The 22694-nt window shown below is 45.1% G+C and overlaps 1 protein-coding gene across 1 annotated transcript in view; it reads left to right on the forward strand.

The window, feature by feature from the left end:
• fnta (farnesyltransferase, CAAX box, subunit alpha) overlaps window positions 1-22694 on the forward strand; it is a 144039-nt gene that overhangs the window by 44880 nt on the left and 76465 nt on the right. The gene's annotated exons all lie outside the window — the stretch shown is intronic.

The raw sequence follows: 22694 nt of genomic DNA on the forward strand, positions 1-22694 counted from the left end.
TATCATTGTTCCAAACCACAGATTGTCTACAGAAAAAAAAACAGCCATCAGCCTAATTATGCATCAGGAGCTTCACTCCGTGTCCTCGCTGTGCACCCACTGAGCAGCTTTCACACACGTACGCCTCGTTTAGCCCTCCTGCTCTCCTGAGACTGCGATCCCACGGTCCTTGTGACAATGGATTGTTGAAGGACAATTGACATGTGCTTAGAGACCAAGTGGATCCTGTTGAGGATTCATCTGGGAGCAGCTGTACCACAGAGCAGGTCTATGGTTCTAAGGCTCGGGCAGGGGAGGGAGATGGAACGCTTTCAACGCTGCATAATTGAGCACTGAGGGAATGCTCTGCTCTGGACAAGGTTGCTATAAAGAGAGAGCTATAACTTTACAAACAAAGGCCAGATTAGAACAAAATTTGGCCCGAACTTACGGGACACCTATAGGTACGTAATTTGTGGCGGCAAAAGTGTGACATCATGATACAAATCGCTCCCTAAACATCCGTAGAATAGGAACATTTTACAGATATGTGACTCCATTGTACCAAATTGATATCGTACTAAAGATTCAGAATTAAGTCTGACTCATTCATTCCAGTCCCCCGTCCCTATTGGAACCCTGATATCCTCTAATGTCTCCAACTAAGACATAGTTTCTCACATTAATGGTGCCGGCGTAACATGCTGATCTGTATCCCAGAATAGAATCCATTGTGTTGTACCATTACTGCCCCATCTTTCAGAGCTGCTTCAATTATTGCAATCACTGTTTTTTAGACTTAGTTTCATTACTGAACTTTCGGTACTGTCGCCGTGGAGCTTAGCATTACGCGTAATCTCGCTTTCCCGAGAGTCACAGTGCACGAAAACAAGGGGAGAGAGTGTGTGATTGTCCCCTCTGAGGAAGCTGGGGTCTGATCAGGTAGCGTTAAGACTTCTGCAGTTTGTGAACCCTGCAGCGAGGACACAACCTGCTGAGGGATCTGTGCCTGGAACACTCCGGTTCCTGAAAAGGTTCCTGTGATGGATTAATGGAACTTGGTCCTTTTTTCGTGCAGCTGGATCGTCTCCAGCCAAAACGTTCGAGCTCAGACAGTCTTAAAGAATAAAGTGGATGAGATGAGATCCAGCTTTAGAGAGTGATGTCCACACCTCCACACCTTCAGTCCCAGGTGTTCTCTGCACAGCATCACGACCATAAAGGGGAACTGACTTTAGGGGGAGTCGCTCTTATAATCTCACACTGCATTTCTGCTCCGACATACATCAAAGGAGGAAGAAAGAGGAAGCAAAGGCTTTCCAGCTCGTTAGTGAATGAAGCCATATCAGACAGATTTAATTTCCTCCATCACTCACGCAGCCGACGAAGGGGATTTGTTGCCTTCCAGTGGCTCACACTCTCAGTCAGGCAGAGAGGAAATGGATCACGCCGCTCGCTGGTTGCAGATCCTCTCTGATTGTATGCTCCAGTCTTTTTCCCCCTTTGTTTTTGCCTTCTTGGATTTCGCTGACAGAATCCACACACACACACACACACACACATACACACACATACACACACAAACCTTCTTGTGGTTTTTGGGGAAACTTTGCATAAAGAAGAAGTATTTTCATAGAAATAGTATCTTTATCTTTGAAGTGTTGCAGCTCTGCAGCTGGCAATCCAACCGCAACAGAAACGCTTCATCGGTATACTTTTATTATATATCTGAATTCTTTGCTCTTTTGGTAATGTGACACACACACACACAGCCTATTCCAGCAACAATGTGTTTGAATTGGACTACCACAGTATATCTGCAGAAAAACAACAACACATGAGATAATCAGAGAAATACATCCAAGGTACTAAGCGAGTTTGGATGAAGGTGAAGATTAATTAGCTGTGTTTACGTTTACACACTGGTCCAGAGAACAAACAGAACAAGAGATCCAGTCAAGGCAGCATCATGCTTGGCACACGTTCCTTGTACTTTGGTGTTAGTAGTATAACAATAAGCGACATAACCGGGAGTGCAGGGGCTCAAAAACAACAGGAAGCAAAGAGGAGAAAGAGGAGAAGAGAAGACACAGGTTGTGGTGCAGGGGTTCTGGGTCCAGGTCCCTGTATTAGATCAGGCTGGGACCAAGAGAGAGAGAACTCATTTTCCTTTAGAAGACCTAAAAATGTTTTGTGCATTTCAAATCAATATGGATTGTAACATGAGACCTTATTTATATTTCTTGTACTCATTTAATACATTTTCAGTTTTTGCCTTCAGACGTTTTCATCAGAATCATGTTGCTTCCAGGAAACAGAGCGAGTTTCATTTTATTGTGCATTTAATTTTATTCATTTAATCTGAACTCTGCACCACACACACACACACACACACACACACTCACACACACACACAGTTAGTTTGTGTTACCGAGCCCATCTTGGTTTGCTCAGCAGCACCAGTGTTTGTCTCTCTGGCCCTTGTAATTCCTTGTTAATGTGATTGATGTTAACAGCAACACTGCAGGACGGTGCTGCAATCAAGTATGTTTGATTTATTGTCTTTTGCTGCTTCCGTTTGCAGTGTGTAACCCAAACTGAAACAACGGGAACTTCTTTGCCGGCCCCCACACTTGTCGAACCGTAAGCATTCCTCAGCCTGGCTCTGAATCCACACTCTCCAGCTGTGCCCGTCCTGTTTCATTATTATAACACACACTGAAGGTCATTTTTATGAATTGACTGAGGAAAAGAGCAGTTTTAGTTTCAAACTTAGTTAAAACCCAGCTGCAGTATTCTGGCCAAAGCTTCCTTTTTTTTCTTTCTTTCTTCTTCTTCTCCTCCCATGATTCAATAATCAACAGAAGTAAATCTTCTACAGGCTATTGCATCAGTCGCCCGCAGGCTGGAACAAATGCAAAGAATGAAGTCTGGCATGGGCTGAGTTACTGGCAGGAGCTGCAAGGTTTCTCTGGGAAACACCTTTATCTCAAACGCACGGCTGCGACGATGCCAGGCAGAGGCGGTTTAAAGCGGCCAGCCCGGCGCCCATCAGCCGCGATATGGCATATGGATTTATTTACACTGCGACGCGGTGTGATCACAGTATATATCCTGAGTGCGACTGGTGCTTCACTAATTACTAATGGTGATTTAATGGAATGGCACGACAATCCCCTCTCCTGCGCCGACTCCATCCCTGCACTGTTGTCCTTGTAAATTAGGTGTGCACCACTGATTAATGGTTAACGGCCACTATTCCAAGAGAAGCATCATCAGCAAAGCATTTAATTAAATGGTTGTCTCAATTACTTAGCAAACTAATGTAGCTGAACCAGAAGCTAACTTTATTAAAATATAGGAAATATCATCCAGATCCATCTGAGTTTTAAGGACCCGAGGCTTTATTTTTCTTGAAGCTTTATTCTTTACAGGTCATCCCTCAAACTGATTTCCTGCCGGGCCGTTTAGCTGTTAGGCAAGACGGCGCCGTTGCAATGTGCGGCTTATTTTTAGCTCCTGTATATTTCCTAAATCAAAAAAAAAAAAAAAAAAAATTCTCCCTCAAATTAATTGCTTCTATCAACCGGTTCAATTCCTGAGCTGCAGTGGGAAAGACAAAGTGCCGAGCCAAACACGGTGCCCTGTGCCATCAATCATGCCTCGGTATTAACTACCCCGCCTCCCATCGCAAAGAAAACAATTAAAGTTAAACTTGTTGATTTGTTATGGTGGACCATAAATCACGCTGGTATGTGAAAAGCTCCGTCCCCTGAGGCCGCTTCTCCTGTTCCTCCGTGAGCGCGGCCAGGTTGGAAAGCTTTGTGGAGGAGCCGCTCTAATGCCGTCTATTCATTCCTGTTTGTCCAACTAACAACGACGGCGGCGGCGGCAGCGGCGGCGGCGGCTTCCGTCTCAGTCTGATTCGAAACGGAGGTCACCTCATCTATCCCGGCTCCTCGTTCGACCCCGCAGTGCTTATACACATATAAATAAAAGCTTTCCATCATTTCAAAACCGACTTCAGAGAGGAGAGAGAGATGCTGAAGTTGTGAGATTATTCCGTCTCTCTCCGGCTTTATGTTTCTTGTGACATCGGCATGGAGACAGGAGGGGAACGTTGGCTGTTTCTCTCAGCGGGATCTCACTCTGACACGCATTGTGACACATTGTTTTGAACAGCCCAAACCGTGGCAGCTAATGAGCTGTTCTCTTCTCATAATGTTCCATCTTCTCAGGGGTGGCTGTTGTTATTTTTCGCCCTCTTACATTTCATCATTTTTTGGGTTTTTGTTTTGACAGAGCAAAGGCGTTCAGTGATGGAGACTCTTCCTTCAGTCTGTGGCGTCTGCGGGCAGAGAGCCTCGGATCCCGGCGGGCGCCTTCCTCCGGTCTGTGCCAGGAGAGAAGAGGTGGGCATTGTAATCATGTCTCGCCTTTTCACAGTGTGGGAGTGAGTCACCGCTTTCAAAGCTTTTGTCTCGAAACATCCGCGACATGAAATGTTTATTCGCTGGCCTTTTGTGATTCACTTGAAGCATTATTATGCTATAGGAAGTACCGGGTTCCCCTTGCCCTGCGGCGTAAGTGGCTCCCCCTCATGACCGCTGACATTCTAGGATCACGCAAAGAGCTGTGAAATTTGAGCGAGGAGGAAGACGAGCCAATTCGATAATGAGATACAGCACAAAGTCTGTGTGTGTGTGCGGCTCCTCCGCCCCGGCAGCCTTGTTACTGTCCAGGCTGATCCACGGGTCAGACAGCCCACGTCTGAACGTCTACAGACGGCAAATCTGAAGAATATCAAGTGTAAAGCTGCTGCACAAGTAATGAGACTTCAACATGTTTTCTAAATTGAAAGCAGCGACGGAAACCTCACCTTGTTAAATTGCTCGATGAATGAAGTTAATTAAGAGAGCCAGCAAATTGCTACCATTCCCAGCTGCTGGACAAATTACCACATCTTGTTAAAATCAAGTCGCACCACTCTTAGCTGTACTTCCTCGCCGCCTGACACTTTATGATGTCACTCGTGGAATTTATTTCTATCTCGTAATTGAAGAGGGGAAAAAGATATCCGGTGCCGATCAGTGTGTCGGTCAGAGAAGCTGATCTGCTGCGTGTCGGGTTCAAGCTAGCAAAGCTGTGGACGCAGGATATTCATTAACGCCGGTCAATAAAAGATGTCAGCGGCGTGGGTTATAATTGTTTTGGCGCGTCTAGTCCTCGTAAGGTTCACATTTGAAATAAATTAGATTCCGTGTAACAAATCTCTTTGTGTCCGAGCAAAACAAGGCGGGAAAAGCGTTTCTATTAAACACTCCGTCATTCTCCTTTTCCACTTAATTGAGAAACTATCTCTGTGTTATTCTCTTATTATAGAACTTTTGTAGTCAGCTCCGTCTTGACCAAAGAGAAAATCTAATTTCTTAACAAATGATCCTCCTTTCTTTAGCAGAATCTGAATCAGAGTCAGCTGCACACGTTCATGTGATCGGACTGATAGATTCAGATTAAAATGCTCTTAGAGGGAATCAGTCTGCAGTGTATTGGCCTCATCAGATAACAGATCCTTTACGTCTTGAGTTAATCGTAGGCTTAGTCACATACCTCAGTCTGGCAATGCAGCATGGAAGCTGTCGCCGCTTCTGTAGGTGTGAATCAGACACACACACACACACACACACACACACTGGCCCAGTCTGAGCCAAACGCGGTGGCTAGAACACACACAACAACGTAAGAACCAGATGCCAGTAAAGTCACTTTGGCGTGTTTTCAGCTCTGTCAGGCTGCGGCAGCTTAGCTAATGAGCGGCCCATCAGAGGGGCTCCAGTCTACCTGATGGCTGCAGCGCACACACACACACACACACACACACACACACAAACACACACACACACACACACACACACACACATACACACACACACAACCCCATAGCAGACACGTGAGCGCTTCCTTCCCTTCCCTCTCTCCTCTCTGATGCATTGCTGAGTTAAGATCCTGAACAATAACAGGTTTGTTGTTTTCTAGATGACAAAGCAAAGATGACTAAAGATTTCTGATTTATTTAGCACGTACTCTGTGTTCGGAATAATTAGCATCTAATCATATTTTGTGCTGGCAGTTTTCTCAGCTGTACATCAAATGAAGTGCTTGTTTGCGTGGTGAGTTAGTTTGAAAATCTAAGCCGCCAACTTCTTCAAAGTTTGCGAGGCTCCAGAAAGCAATTTAGATCAGACGACTTGTTGATATGAAACCATAAAGCTTTGATTTGTGCTAAGACACGAATTTTATGTACTTTGCCACGGCAACGGCGTTGATTGACGACGCTGCGAGGGTCTGCAGAGAGTTTGGGCCATTTGGAGCCGCTCAGTACGGCACAGTAATGAGGTCTGGCTGTCAGATCGGCTCTCTGGGTGCCCGGCGTCCGTTTGAGTCGGCAGCGTCGGAACAAAGCTACCCAGAAGCCTCTTTGTCTCAGCGCGAGCTACCAATGACAGCGTATAGCCGCTGCAATTTTGGTGACGAGGGTGAGAATGAGGATGAGAACGAGGAGGGTCAACCTTTTGTAGCGGAGAGAATCGCTTTGTGACAGATGAACTCAAACAGGTTCATTTCACAGCGAGGGGAGAGAGAACACAGCACATACGTCAGCGCTGACCTCGCCATCGACCGCCCAGCAGACCAGCCGCTCGCTGCTGTGACGCACAAATACGCTCACACTTCACATCAACCACCATACATTCACAACCAAATACTTTATAGCACAGTATTACATGATTGAAGCAGGTGAAGTGGGATTTGATTCAATTTCCCTATTATTGTCCTTTTACTCTTTCATTTCATTTCTTCTTCTGTTATTCTTCTACCTATTCATCTTCTCTGACATTGCAGGATATCATTATATTATCAGGAATCTGTTTTTGTAAAATGCCTCTGAAAGGCACTTTGAGCGGTGTTTGTTCCAAAATTGTGATAATTGTTGTTTACAAATGCGTATAAATATCCTCATATGTGCCTCCAAGTGCGTTACTGTTATCAGTCTTACATTTAAAATGACATTTAGATTCTAACCTTCCTCTGTATCGTCTCCCTCTCTTCCTCACCAGTATTCCATGCAGATGTAATATTCCTCGCCACAGGCAGGATGGCGCTCTGCCACGTCTTTAACATGACTGACAGACGAGTCTAAATCACCTCCTGCCTCAAGGATTGAGATCTGCTGCTTTAATCACAGATGATTGATTTGGTTTGATTAGAGCGCATGAGACAGAGATCCTTGTACCAATATAGATCAATTAGTCCAACAGTCGATGCGTTCACATGTTTCTGAAGGAGTGCAAAGCAAATGCAGAGCGATGGAGGAGCTTTGATTCCAGCGCCGTGATCTAAATGAGGAAGGAAAAGCGGGGAAATCCAGAGTTGTAATCAGATTTAAAGCTAAACAAGCTTTTAGAATCTTCACAAGGAAGTCCTATAGTTTTAAGAATCTGTTCCATTTCACTGTAAGTGGTTTGATACATAAGACGCTGCGTCAAAAAGCCCCAGGAGAGTTTCTACAGCCGCCGGCTCCTGCTCGCGTTTATATTACCACAACTGTCATTCCTTTAATGAGGGTTCTGTTGACCTCAGTTGCTTCCGTAATGTCAACTCCTACATAAATTGCATGTAATGGCACCGAAACGCTACGATGAGGAAAGCGGCGTTTCCGTAAATGCGATGTTTTCTTTGGAGTATTTTGCGGCGGAAGAGCCTCCTACTCATAAAGCTGCACGACTGTGGATACGCTGCAATGATACAGATTTATAGAAGAGATTATACTTCTCTGCTGGAGAGTCTGTACCGCCACTATCCCATCGGAAATGTGTGTGTGTGTGTGTGTGTGTGTGTGTGTGCGAGAGGGAGAGAGGGATGTATTTTTAGAAACACTTGTTGTTTGCACGGTGCTATATGTGTGTAAGTGCAGACTAGATGTATGGTTGCTCATGATCATATGCAGTACAAACATACATCATCTCAGGGAGGAAATTAATTACTAACTGGAATAAGAGAACGTTATATGTTAATAAATAGCTCTCCTCTGTTCGCTGCAGCTGAACAGCGATGTTGCTCTTCATCCAGCTCGGATTTAAATGTGGAAAAAGCTGCATATGCTAAATGTTGTTAACCTCAAAAGGAAACATCTTGTGCTCTGTGTGACATAGAGAGTGAGGACATGTGATCTGGGACTCTGGATACATTATCCTGACAGATCCATCTGATGGCAGATGAACTTACATTCACACATGGTTGATAATCGTTGCCTCAGAGTGTCGAGATGCCATTAACGCCTGGGTTTCCTCTTTGGATGTGAAAGAACCGTCTAAACTTCAGTGCAGTTCCATGTGAGGACAGAAAGCAAACAGCTCTGGATTCTAAGTATCTTCAATAACAAGATGGAGGCGAGGCAGAGGGGAGTGTGTGTGTGTGTGTGTGTGTGTGTGTGTGTGTGTGTGTGTGTGTGTGTTCTGGCAGGTTGAATTACACTCTATGTGTGTGTGGAATTCATTAACATGCATTTTCCTAATCTGGATCACAGATCTGATCCACATCAAATGTAAACAGGAGGAGTAGAAGGACCTTTATGTGAGAGTGAAGTTGTTTTCTGTGATGAACTCTCAGCTCATCAGGGTGAGAAACGTCTCTCTGCTTTGTAAGCTGTTTTAAATATACGATGCAGTAATTTCAGCTGGCACTTTCTTGTCTCAACCCAGAATTAGACACGTCGCTAACCTGAAAATAATGTTTCTGTGCTATTGTCTCGCCGCCGCACCGTTTAGGCATCAGCCCCGTGTATTGGCAGCCGATCCTAGGCTTTGACACAATAATCCCTCTTTGCATAGCAGACATCATCCCCCGCTGATGCTCCATTGTTTTCACCAGATGATCCATACTCGGGGACCCTTCCACCTTAACCACAGAGCAGCGTTGCCCCTCTGTCACTTCCTTTCTCTGCAAATTGAGCCTTGCATGTGGTTAACGATAGTTTACATATCATAAATGATGAACATTCCCATTCTTTTCTGTTTTTCCTCTGCAAGTAGAAACAGATTGATGATAGACCCGTGTGTATCAAATCATCAGTTACAGATTAGAATAAGTATCTCATTAATTAAACGACAAGCCCATCGTGACTTTGTCTAAATGAGCAGAGGAGTAAAATCTCTAAATGACTTCTCCTGTCTTGTCCTTAATTGCATGAACAATTGTGTACATTATAAATTATCCTACTAACCGGACCCCAAACTGCTGACACAACACAAGTGTCTCCGGAGTGGCGGAACAGGCTGAGATATTTGGATGGAATGATCCTCCGCTGCTGTGAGCACATCTAGCCGTCAGCAGTCTCATTCAACCATTTCTTCACCCAAACACACCGCCTCGTGCACAGATTCATTTATTTGGAGGAACCTAAAGGTATTTGCAGAGGTTGGGGAGGAATCTGCAAAAAGGTTTGAAGTTGGGTTTCATTGCGTCGGCGTGACACGAATCCATAAACTATGAAACTAATCTGATATAATTCAGCCATTAAGAATGGGCTCCTTCATGCGATCCTTGGTCTTGTCCCCTTGGTGGTAATTTCCCCAGTCAAGGTCGCAACCATCAGCCATCAAGCGGCCATCAGTCATTTCCTGACAAAGTAATACATATAAGGGCTAATCATTAATTACCATCTCCTGACATTGCCTGCTTTTTATTATAATTTGTGACAAAGGAGAAATCAATAATGTTTTAATGAAATCAATTCTGCGCTGGAAGGTGTAGCCGGCCGTTCCTTCGCACAAAGCAAAGTCACATGGAAACTTTCTCCATAGGCGGCGTGATTGAATGGGATTCGCTCAATCTGTCCCAACATTTCGCCGTTCTTTTTTTTCTTTTGCGTAATCCCTTGAGTGCAGATGTTGTCAACTCGATTACAACTGCTGGCATGAATGAGTACACTTGGCACTGTGACATTCTTTAAGATAAATATCCATCTACTGGAGACGATGCTGTCAAACCTGGAGCTCCGACAAGATGAAATTGCGGGCGTATCGTTTGTGAATCTGCAAATGATTTGGAATGAAAACAATATGATGAAGTACTTCTGTCCGCCTCCGTGCTTTTGCCTCTAGTTGGCTTCTTTCATATCTTCAAATCCTACGATCTTCTCCCGTTTCTGACAGCTCAACATAAACTTTCATTTAACGAGCAGTTATCGTTTCAGAGACATCCAATGATTAAACCCAATGAATGAGCAAGGGTCTGGAGAATGACTGATGAGGTGACGTCAAACTCACTATTGCTCACTGGAAAATCACCAGGCGGGGAAAAATCGCACTCCTGCTATTATTTTCTTCCATCTAACAGCAACGTGATCGTGGCTCCATGCTGCAGTGTGGAGGCGCAGGGAATGGAAATGGGCACAACAGGAAAAGGTCAAGATAGTGTACCCTAATGTCTTCGCTTCCCTTTTTCTCATTCGGATGTGAGGGGAGGCGAAGGATTCCATAAACAGGAAAGAGTCCGGCAGATGAAAAATGAAAAATGAGGGACGGGCAAGAAAGTGGGTGAGAATTACAGAAAATGGGTGTCCAGCAGAAGTAGAATATTTGAGAGGGAGAGGGCAAGAGAGAGGGCGAGAGAGAGGGAGGGAGGGAGAGAGAGAGAGAGAGAGAGAGAGAGAGAGAGAGAGAGAGAGAGAGAGCAAGAGAGAGAATGAAGAGTGATAGAGTCACAGAACAAAAGGAGGACAGAAAACGGGGAGGGAACTGCTGAGGAAAAAAAGTAAAGATGGAAGGAAGAGAGCAGCAGACAGGGAAGAAAGAGGGGGAAGTGCTGCAGTGCCCCCTACAGGCCTGCTGGCGTAGCGCCGCAGCGTCACTCACTGCTCCATGCGTCATTGTAAAGCATTGTCTCAGTAAATTGAAACATTACACAATGATCACCTGTAAGGCTGCAGGCGGTTCCTAATGTGATCAGTGCCATGAATGCATTTCTGCTTTCTGACAGAGTTGTTTTCTCCTCCATAAACTACAGAGACTCCGAATTGATTTACGCCCAGTCAAGGAAAATGAGGCAGCAAAAACAGCAATATTTGACATTCTGCCATCACAAACGTGCCGATTGTTGCGGCGCTGACACGGAGGGAGGACTTAGTTGGCTACGTAGATGTTCAAAAAAGGAAGTGGCACACCCCCAAGGTCAATCAGCACATCACATCCTACTTGTGTTACCATGAGAACAAGAGGCCTGGCAGTCTCATTGATATTCACAGTCACACAGATGTACATTTGGAATAGCAATTAAATGCCATTTTGACTTTGTAGGCTGCATAAAAATCCAAATCACAATGATTACGAAAGCGTCTCAATGCATCCGCTGTGCACAGTCATTTCATTTTAAACAACGAGGCGAGTTTCAGCGAGTTCCCATGCAGCTCTCAAACAAACCCATTTGTGTTGCTGATAATACAGGGGTTTTATTGTCATTATCGATTTCCAGCAAAGCGCATTTTAGAAATCCTGATTAGAGCCTGGGCTTTAAAATGCAGGGAGAGCAATCAGAATAATTGTATGAGGAGAGAACTCACATGAAAGGGCATGCTAATGTGAGAGGGGATCCTGCTCTGAGTCTGCATGCACCCTTCATCCCTGTCTCTTGTCTGTGAAGTTGGCTCAGCGCGGTGGGTGGCTGAAAAAAAATGAATAAGTGGATTGCAGGTTCTGAACCCCGGGGTGCAGAAACACAAACACGAGCCCCCGCGCGTGTGTGTGTGTCTGTGTGTGTGTGTGTGTGAGCTGCTGACTTGACTCGTAGCTGTGAAGTAGCGCTGCCAGGAGCCGGGGAACCTTTGGGGAAATAGGTGTACTTGAAGGAGAACAGGGGCGAAGAAGGATGTGGCTGAAAGGCTGACAAGATAAAGGTGAAGGTTACGGTGACACGTCTGTCTTCTTGTTTTATGATTTCATACGAGAGAGGAACATTTGTACGAGTGGGAGGAGGGCAGCAGAGAAGAAAGACTCTGCCCCGGCCAACTTAATGCAGGTCTATAGAACGAGCGTTTAGGGAAGCAGAAAAGAAAGGAGTACACACATAAAAGATGATTGGGCTCCCAGTTTAATCAGGGTGGACGTTTGGTTGCTCTTTACTCACCTTGTGTTGTTTTTTCCAGGGTAGGAAATTATGACATAAGCAAGTTTGCGGTGCTCAGCTCAGTGGGTTTTGATTTGAAGGGTCAGGTGTTTCCTGCCTAAACATGCTGATGCTCTCTATAAATAGTGCCGAGTGAACGTTCATAATGGCTTTGGAGAGCTTGGCAGGCATGACTGACATTTAGCATGTCCATATATAACAGAAAACTCCCAGACGTGAAGCCGCATTCATCCCATAATAAAGTCTAGGGTTGCACAGCAGACTATTTATTGATCTGCAATTGCCTCATAAAGGCATTTCTCAGCAAATAAGAAACAAGGCATCAAGTGGTCATGCATTTATTCATTCTCCTCATGACCCTACTCAGATGAGAGTAAAGAGCGCCTTTGATCAAAGTATCCAAAATCAAATAGATAGAAAATTGTCGGGTGCACAAGGAGATGAGTTGGAGTGCCGATCTTGTGGGAGTGTTGCTTTCAGGCTGAATGTAAAACACTTGACACTCCGACGGAGACTTTTCCTACCTGTGCTTTTTTTTCTGCCGAGTCGTTTCTTCTCAGCTATTAGTGGAGGATTCATAATAAAGCTGGGTAATGAAGAGTGAATGCGGAGGCTGAGTCTTTGCTTCTTTTGGGTGAAATTATGCAAAGACTAGATCTTCGCCGCCGCCAGAAACTCTCCAAATTACAACAAAAACAATATCGGCGACCTAGTTCAGACATTATATCTCGAAAAATCAGACCATTGTGTAAAAATCCAGCAGTGATTCATGGAGGTGTGTTGCTTTAAAACATCAAATCAGCACTGTTATGTTTGTTTCTAACGTGATTACAGAACAGGCCCAACCTATCATCAACATCAAGATCTGTAAAAACAAATCGAAAAATCTAATTTCAAAGCAGCAGGTGCTTTTTTGCAATTTTACACCCAAGTGATTAACCCTGCTAAACTGGCACAGCCATGCCGCTGCATCCATTGTCCCGGCAAGGACTTGACAACAATAGGTGCACCTGGACTCTGCCATTCAGCCTGAGCGTGATCAAACGCTGCGCGCTGGGGAAAATGCAGACATGTTAAAATCTGAAAGGATGACATTAAGGATGAGAGATGAACAGGATGACAGAGGGCTGTGTGAGACAATAAAATCAAGGCCATCCAAGAACCAAGATGGATTGATGAGTCCATTGAGTGGAGATGGCAGGCAGCCAGCTAGCACAGAGGTCAGTGCAGAAGGATATCTCTTGGAAGAAATGATGCATTTAAGAGGGCCAAGGCTGCTAGGGTGGGCCGGTGAGGCAGGAGAGAGAGAAGCAGGGAGATATGAAGTGAGCGATGGATGAGGAGGCGGGCAGAGGGAGGCTGCTATGTAGATGAAACGGGGGGACGTGAGAAATATTTAAAATGGAGGGGAGAAAGGGATGATGGAGAGTGAAAGAGATCGATTAAAGAAGATACAGGTAGGCAGACAAGGGGAGGGGAATAAGGAAGCTGTGAGAGGCTAGGGAGGCGTTGGAATGAGGAGACGAAAGGCAGAAGAAACACGAGCAGATGAGCCAAGTTATTTCGAATTCCAGCTCGGGCGCATTAATGATGAATGTGTCGCCGCGTTATCCGCTGGAAGATAAAGAACTGAGGGATCCGCCGCTGTATCTCGCAGCGTCACGCCGTACCGCCCGGACTCACTCCGTCTCACCCTGTGGGTTCTGTGCCACCCTGTGTGCCAAAAACATTATGTGGGATGACTTTTATTAATCAAACTGATTATTCAATGAGTCAGGCTCTTGCACAAACAGGCAAAGATAATGTGCTTGAGCCTTAGCCACCAAAAATGAAAAATACCACCCATCTGCCCGTTGTGATTTGCACGGATGGGCCTGGCTAAGTGTCTGCTAACACCCCGGCTGGCTAATTGAGTTGGGGTTATAATGGTGAGGTCCACAATGGGATTTATGCAACCCATCTGCCACATAAATAAACAAAGCTGATGGAGACGAAGTGCATCACTCAGGCGTAAACTGTTCCACTTTTCAAAAAGGTCTGGACTCTTCTCTCTTCACCCCCCCTGTGTGTGTTTGACATAGCGACTCAGGACCTCAGCGTGGTTTCTCCCTTCCGTATCCAATTCCCCGGGGAACGCTTTGCCGCTTGACATTCCCGTGTTGCCCGAGGGCTGTGGAAGTCCAGGCGGGTGGGCACGTGAACGGCAGCGGAGGCCGGCTACCTTCATCATCCCGCTCTCCTCACTTCTCTGACAAGGAGATAAATGCTGCAGCAGTTATTAGTCCAGAGTGACTGATTGATATCCACGGCGAGGATCCTGTTACAAATCAAGATTAACCAACTGATAAATAAAGGTGCTTTAGGAGGGCACGGCCTTAAAAATGTAAAACCTCTGATAAACTCAAGAGCGTCACGTTCCATCTAAAGAGCCAGACAGACGGCGTTTATTTGACATAACAGTCACTTCAAAATGTACAGTAAGTGAAGGGAGTGAAAGGGTTTAAAGCAAACAGCTTAACCACACTTTAAACTTGCCATGATATGTCAGCTGGCAGCGCTCGTCTGTTTGTAAATGTAGTCTAAAAATGAAATGAATCCCCTTAAGATGTCCCCAAGAGAGGTTCCTCTAATTCCCCCCCTCCCCCTCCAGTCCTCCATCTGTCAAAGTCAGCGCTCTCACTTCAATACGCCGCCTGCGGAGTCTATAAAGTGAGTAGATTGTGGCAGACGTCTATTTAGCTTATTAGAAGCACAGTTGACAGCTACCAAAGGCTAAATAGCTCAGCTGAACTAGACCCTGTTTTCAGGCTAAACATCCGCTAACATCCTCATAATCCAGGTCATGTAAACAATCCACACGTGAGCATCATACATGCATGTGTGCGCACGGCCTATGTAGGGGAAACACAAGAGGCAATGAACTTCATGTAGGCGTACGGCAAAGTCACGTCTCTAATCCGTATCAACGTCCTCTTTGTTTATTAGAGGAACAATATAGCTCCAGCAAATACAAAGACGATGAAGAAGACAATGAGAGATTAATGACACCATGCTGTTGTGTCTGATTGGAAGTGAACAATGAATAAAGTGACACAGACGGTTTGACATTTCATCTTTGAGTAATCTTATCGGTGATTTTGAATCAGGAATCAGAGGGTTGTGTTTCTTCCTCCCACAGTGTTGACATCGCTCTGCCTCCTCTGCCTCTGATTAAAGTCCCGAACAGATGCTTGTGCTCGACTTCCAGACTGAACTTCAGTGAAAAGTTAAACTTGTTAAAAAGAAATAGTTCAAAAACAGCAGAGCTCTGGAGTAAACTCACACAAAAATAATATTTCCACTGAAGAACTCTTTGATAATGATGGCAAATAAATAATCCCACTCCCATCTGATTTTAAATTGTTTCACTTTTGTTTCACAGTTTGATCGGTTCAATTAACGCTTTAATTACGGCTGCTAATTGTTGATGGCGTCTCTGATGTGCTGCCTTCTCTTCCTGTCACAGCAGACGAGATGTCTCCGCTTAGACACGTTCACACACAGCAAATTCAATAAGGATGTCAGCCCCACCTCCAAAGTGTCATCATCGTGTCGCTGTAACGCTGAGCAGATCCCACATGCTAAAGTATCCACTGGTCTCCTGATATTTATAGTTAAACTTCAAAGTAAGTTCATTTACTTTACACGTGTAGGCGTTAGCTGGCAACCAACCTGGATCTGCTGCTCTGTATTAGCTGGTAGATGTAAAAAAAAAAAAAAAACCCTGTGATGCCGACGTGGTGCAGGTTTCATCCACGTGTGATGAAGCTGCGGTGGACAGGGGTGTCTCAGGCTCCCCGCTGCCCTGTGTGACGCTGGTGTGTGGGCTTATGGAGAGCATGTAGGTCACTGCTACAAACAGCAGCATACTGTGTGTCATCAAAGCCTCCCGTTCCCACTGACTGACAGCCTTTGTTGTTGTTGTTGTTGTTGTTGTTGATGTTGGCTATCGTCGTCTCGCTCCCTCCCTCAGGGTCAAACACACCGTATTGCCATGTTGTGCACACCTCTGACCGATTGTTTGTTATTGTCTGGCGGTGTGTGTGTGTGTATGAGTGTATGCAAACCTGAGAGGCTCCCATAGATCAGATGCAGGTGCAGTGTTTTATAATCAGTTGCTACCTTAGTTTCTGTGTTTGGAAAGCCCCAGTCTGATTTACCCTGCTGTTTATTTTGCTGTGTCATTTTGTACGACGTCCCTTGAAGGCAGCGCGAGTAAGTTTGGGCAGCTTGTTTTCAGGTTGTTACTACCTCTCCTCATCGGGCACAAACTCCATCTGCTTTAGTCTGTCTCAGCTTGGCTAACGCCCAACAAGCTGTGCAGGACTCCTCCTCCTCCTCCTCCTCCTCCTCCTCCTCCTCCTCCTCCTCCCCCTCATCCTCCTCCTCTTCCTCGCTGCCGCTGCCCCCTCGCAGGGAAAGAAGCCCCCTGAAACCTATAGCAGCGCTTTGAAAATTCTCACTAATGCACCAAATAGCGCAGCTGGCGTCGGCGTCTGTGCTGAATGCCGTCGAGGCACAAAAGAGCAAGATTTCCTGCTTCTTCAACGTTGGACGGGATTACGCTCGGCTCTTTTGACCAGCAGACCCTAGCCCACCTGTTTCTCTCGCTCTCGCTCAGCATCGGGGTTCTGATCCTGTTGATGATGAGCTTTAACCCTCAAAATCAATGAAGCGCCTGGCACTCCTTGTAAGTAGCAGCGGGCAGATTAGTCGCCATCTCCTCATTGTGCTGCAGAGACATGAATTCCCTCAAGGTAACTTGGCCTGCTGCCCCTCCACACACAGCATCAATCATACTCTCTTCCTCCTCCTCCTCCTCCTCCTTCTCCTCATTTTTTCACATCACTCTTTCTATAACTCCGCAGAACTTCAGCTTCAACTACAAACTGAAATCTGTCATGTTCCTGATATCCCTCTTTTGGCCTAGTTAAGTCAAATTTAGCAAACCTTTCAGACGTTTCCATGGCGGCAGATGTAGGAACCATGCATTATTACTGGAGCCCTGAACACAAACACCAGCATCTGGGCCCATCAGGTACAGATGTTAGCAGAACAGAACTCTATTATCACATTTCAACATTCCACTAGGTCTCTGGTGTAACGTGGCGGTGGGGGAAAGGCTCAGGGTGGATTCCAGCTGCTCGGCTGCACACAGTGGGAAACTAAACCAGACGAACTAGGAACCAACATGTCTTTTTTATTCAGCAACACGTCTGGCAAGTGGGGAATCTATTCCGCTCTTTCTGAAGATGTTATCCAAAGCAGCATATAGCATTGGAGTGTAGTAATATTACATGCTGTAGATTCCACAGCACGGTTAATGTTTTGTAAAAACACCAAGCTGTCGTGTTTTAGTTTAAAAAGCAAATCTTAATATTGTGAAATGTCTCTCCCTCATAAGGCCGAGTTTCCTCTAATTAACAAGCTGAGTTGTTGTACAAATACAATCATTCTGGCACGTAGCGCTCAGGAGGGACCGGGGCCGGCTGGTGGAACTCGCCTTTTGGCCGATGCATCCCATATAAAAGGCCCGTAACTTGGCGAGACGTTTACATCTTGTTTGCGACAGACTATCAGCCAATAATGTATTTGTGAACTTGTGGTTACCAGCTTCTTCCATCAGTGTGTATTGGCAGCTCTCCCCGTATCCTTCAGTGGTATTGATGGGAAGTCACCCGGGTCACATGGTGGATGAGAGAGACAGACACAAACACACACACTGGCTGAGGCGCTGGTGGGGATTTGTTGGTATTAGCAGATTGAGCTCTTCGCCTCTCATTGTAAAACCTCTCCTCTTCTTCGCTCTGACAGGGTAATATTTGCCTCTCATGCACCGTGGACTCACCCCTGCTGCTCCATCTCACCTCGGCTGCTTGTAAATGTTAGTTTGCGCAGTGATTTTGTTTATGTGCACGTAAAGCTCTTAGCTGCTCTCGTGAAGCTCTGAGGTGATGGCGCTGGACGTCTGATTCCATCTTTTGAGGAGACAAAGGGCCCCGCGCACACATTACACTTATTTATAGCGTCCGGCTCCGGTCTTTCCACGCACGCAATCAGCTGTTTGGCTGTCCTGCAGGGAGACAGCGGACCGTGCATCTTATTACCTGAGCTTCCACTCTGAGGAACGCCTGGTCCCGCTCACACAATCCTGCATCTCGGAAATTCTTTAAATACATTTCTCTAAAAATAAAAACAAAACACTGTTATACAAAATATACAATAACTCTTTTAACACATTTCTTAGAGTCTACCTTATGAATAAAAGGGTTCCCAGTGTGGCCCATTAAATCCTGCATGCGGATTCCAAAACAACTTCTTCCTCCGAGCTGACCTGCCAGCGTTACTTTATATTCTCCGCACAGTTCGCATTACATGGGATGCAAAGCAGAACGCGAGCTTATCTACATAACTCCGCTTCCCAGAGAAAATGACATGAGGTGCGACAACAGTTGGCCTCCATTATCCCCCGAGGGCTCGGCACGGTACTGAATGAAACTCAGGGAATAAGCATGTTACATTAAATAATTATGGGACTGCAAAAAGGCACAGGGCCTCCATCTGCATCAGTGCCAGGGATGCTCTCACTCATACTGCACTCAATCCCACAAGTTGGCTCCTTGTAGTTTATACAGTAAATGATGTAGAAAATGGATGAGAAGTATTTCATCTAAAATCCTGTAAAAAACGTTTTGGTTTGACATCAAAGCCCAGGGAGTTGGTTTGTTCTGGGTTTCAAGGATTATTAGGCCGGTTTGTGTTGTCAGGGACGTTTCCAGGGCCCGGCCTGTTATAAATGGTGCGTTTCACTCAGGGCCCAGGTATCCTATCAATCTAACACTTTACACCATCAGCACCACTTTAGACCTTGGTGTGCTTGGGAGGGGAAAGGAATTGGCTGTCTTCTCCCCCCGGCTAAGTCATAATAATCGTTCTTATTTCTCTTCTATTTGTTCACCCTCAGTTAATTTTATTTCATGAGGCCCATACAGCACAGACCCTCCTCAGAACCTGCTCCTGTGGCTTTATGCTGCCTCACACACCGCTGTAGCATAGCGTTGACGAGCGTGTGTAGTTCTGCACCACCACACAGTGTTTAAACCTTTAATTTATGTGCGATTTTCCGTGCTGCTGTTTCGGGAAAAAGCTAAATGTGGTGTTTACTGCGGTGGAATCTGTTTACTGTCGCATCTCAAAATAAATATTTCTCCTTTGAAATGCAAATCCCTGCAAAAACAAAAGATGAAATGTGTAAGGCGGGAATCCACCACTGCGATCACACGACAGAGGGGAGGGTGTGTGTGTGTGTGTGTGTGTGTGTGCGCTTCTGCATGTGTGTGTGTGTGTGTGTGCGCCTCTCCAGCTCAAACGCGTGTTTGTAAAGACGCTATCAGGCTGCTCGCTCCGGAGTATTCCAGTGTGGAATATCTGGTGGTTTTGTAGTATTTGTTGACCTCGGTAACAATGTTTACATCATCACTGCGGGGATGAAGTGAATAATGCATGCGTGATGAGTCGCTCCGTGAGCTAAACACACACATAAGTAGGAGTAAATGAAAAACAAATCGGTGTACATCTCAAGTCTGTGGGTATTTAAGTCCAGAAGGAAACTGCAGATAAATGTTATCACAGCTTTCATCCTCATTTAGTTTCCATTCTCTATGTAATGTACAGATTTGACGCAACGTGCACGTCTTCCCCAGACTCTGATAAAGACCAGCATTGCATCAGCACATTAGTCTTTGTGCTGGATGCATAATTAAAGAAAAGGCTGTCTGCTCCACTTTCCTTCTCTCTCTCCCTCTCTGGCCTGTGATCTACACCACATATGACTCCGCACGCTGCCGACATGCTGCCATAAATAAGAGTGACATGGAAGCAGGGTGGAGTTTATTTGCTCCATCTGTCATCTTCCATATCCCGGGTGTGTTTCTGTGCTATATTATGGCCAACTCCTCCTTTTTCCTTCATTTGTATTCATTTTAGCACACGGTTGATAACATGGCTGCAGTGCTCTCCTACACATCGTAATGAATGAATATATGAGAGAAGTTTGTTTGGAGGGACGAGGGACGGGTCAGAGAGAAGAACTCATGAAGTTTGGTTTAAATATTAGATTAAGTCTGGTTCAATAGCTTGAAAGTAGTTTTGATGTATTTTTAATACGTATAAAGCCATAAAACTAGAGAAACATGTGCACTGGATTCATTTCTTTCACTTTGGTGCAGAATATCAGAGAAAGAAAGGTTTTGTCTTCTCTGTGTGCTCATTTAAGGAATAATTACATACATTTTGCTTAAACTTTTTAATTTTAAACACCACCTGTCAGCGAATCAGACACAAGTATATTCTGCTCTGAGTGTATAAAGGCTGCTGGCTGTCCAGACTCATGCCTGCATAGATTTATAAAACTATTGAGACTTCAAACTAAGCTTTGAGCCTGTACTCATTTATCTTTTTGACACATCAGAATCTATTCATCTTTGGTGCAAGTGGTTTGAGAAAAGTCGTAAAAAAGCGCCGTCTTCTCAGAGCCAATCACAAGAGCTCCTGATCAATTGTGAGAGAAATTTAATAAAACATAGACAAACGAAGGAATGAGTTCTCCACATTGACTGCGGCGCTCGGTACGACCCTGCAGATTGATTTCTGTGTTTTGCAGCAGCAGACTCGACTAAATATGTAATAGGCACTCTCAGGAAATTACGAATGGATATTTAATGAACTGGTTGGACTTCAATATATCACTTCTACACACACACATAGTATGTGGGTGGAAAAGATGAGTTTGGAAGGCACATCCTGCTGGTCAAGAGAAGAAAAGTGCCTTATCTCATTACTGCAGGCTTAAATTAGATGATCAAGCACCCGTATAATGTGCTGCCCAGAGACACCAGTGCCTGTATGGAGATAGAAATAAATAAATTTGACCTTTAGCCAACAAGTGTGAAAGAAACAATTCTTCCAAATCCAAATTCACACATTTTCCAATTTTTAGACATTACTTTTCTAAAGCTGGAGGCAAGAGATTCACTGAGATGTCACAGAGCGAAAGTCTGAGGGCTGATAGCAACACTGACAGCTGACAAGGAGGAACTGACTTGAGACCGTGCACACAACAGACCTGCATGTTTTAATGATGCAAAAATGGAATAAAAAGCTCCCAGAAACAAATATTCTATGATTTGTTACAGGGAAGCTTCAATTTTATCTTGCACGCCTCAAAACCCCTGAAGAGGAAATAGGCAGAGAAAATGATGGCTGGTGTGAACGTTTCCTAGATCCCCACCTGCAGCATGGCCCTGAAAAAGTGAAGGTCTGAAAGTCTCCACTGATCACAAGTGGCTGTAAGTGCAGTGGCATTGAGAGAGGCTTTCAATCGGAGAAGAGAGAGAAAGAGAGAGGGAGAGTGAGGGGAGGCTATGGATTATTAAACGATGAAAAGACAGCGGAGTCGACAGAGAAGGACATGTGATGTTCGTTCTCCAAATCTGAGGCAGAAGGAAGAATTTTCTGTGTTTGATTGCAGTTTACAGTTTGGACATGTTGCTCTAAAAGCAGAGAAAACGGTAAATTAACCAATGCACAAAAAAAGCCATAATGGCCTTGTGTGGAGCTGTGCAGGCTGTCTTTGTGCCCTAAATGCTCCATTTCAGATGAACTGGGCCCTTCAGTGGCATAAGAGATTGTTGCCACGGGGTCTATGTCTTCAAATGTCTTCATAAGCTTTATTTACTTTCCGCCCACACATCACACCCACACAAAACACAATCTATTCCTATTCCTCTGTAACAGAATTCATCTGTATGAAGATGGAAACATAATTCAGAGGACTTCCAGGTTCCCCATTGAATTATAGACCATTACCTGCGCTATCCATAAGTGAATGGCTCAATAGGAGGGGGGGGGGGGGGGGGGGGGGGAGGGCTGTGGCTCAACTGGATAAAAGGAAGTATTATATGTGATGCTGACTACCAGAATGGGCTCTGTAGAAGACGAAATTGTCGCCGTATAGGGTTGATTTTATATTTTAATTCATTTTAGAATGTTAACTTCAAGTTCTGGTGAAGGAAAAGCATTAGCCCCAGAGTGCACAGATTCTTTATGTATTCATACTGTACAACTGTGTACAAAGCAAGGCACTTATCTGTAACACGCCTGTCCTCAATTACTCTGATACTACATTACTCTTGCGTTCCAGTCGGTACAGCAACTATAGAAAAGATCTTACGTCTGTGTATGACAGACCCATGGACTCTTTCAGTGGCCAGGGTCCAACTCAAAACCAAATATCAAAGGCAGGCAGAGGTGTTCTGTGAATTCCTCCTCCACACTCAAGTACTTTCCCTTGTTGCTGCATAGAAACGCCTTTGATCTAAAACTTGAGGCTGCCGCGCTCAGACGACAATGAATATTACATGGAAACAGCCTTGAGATGCAATTCGTCTCCTGCAATAATGAAGCATTTGTCAACAGGAGGGGCGGATGGATTCAGC

The sequence above is a fragment of the Genypterus blacodes genome, unplaced genomic scaffold (assembly GCF_046128005.1).
Source record: "Genypterus blacodes isolate CSIRO-AG114 ecotype Tasmania unplaced genomic scaffold, CSIRO-AGI_Gbla_v1 ptg000128l_1, whole genome shotgun sequence".
Taxonomy (NCBI): domain Eukaryota; kingdom Metazoa; phylum Chordata; class Actinopteri; order Ophidiiformes; family Ophidiidae; genus Genypterus; species Genypterus blacodes.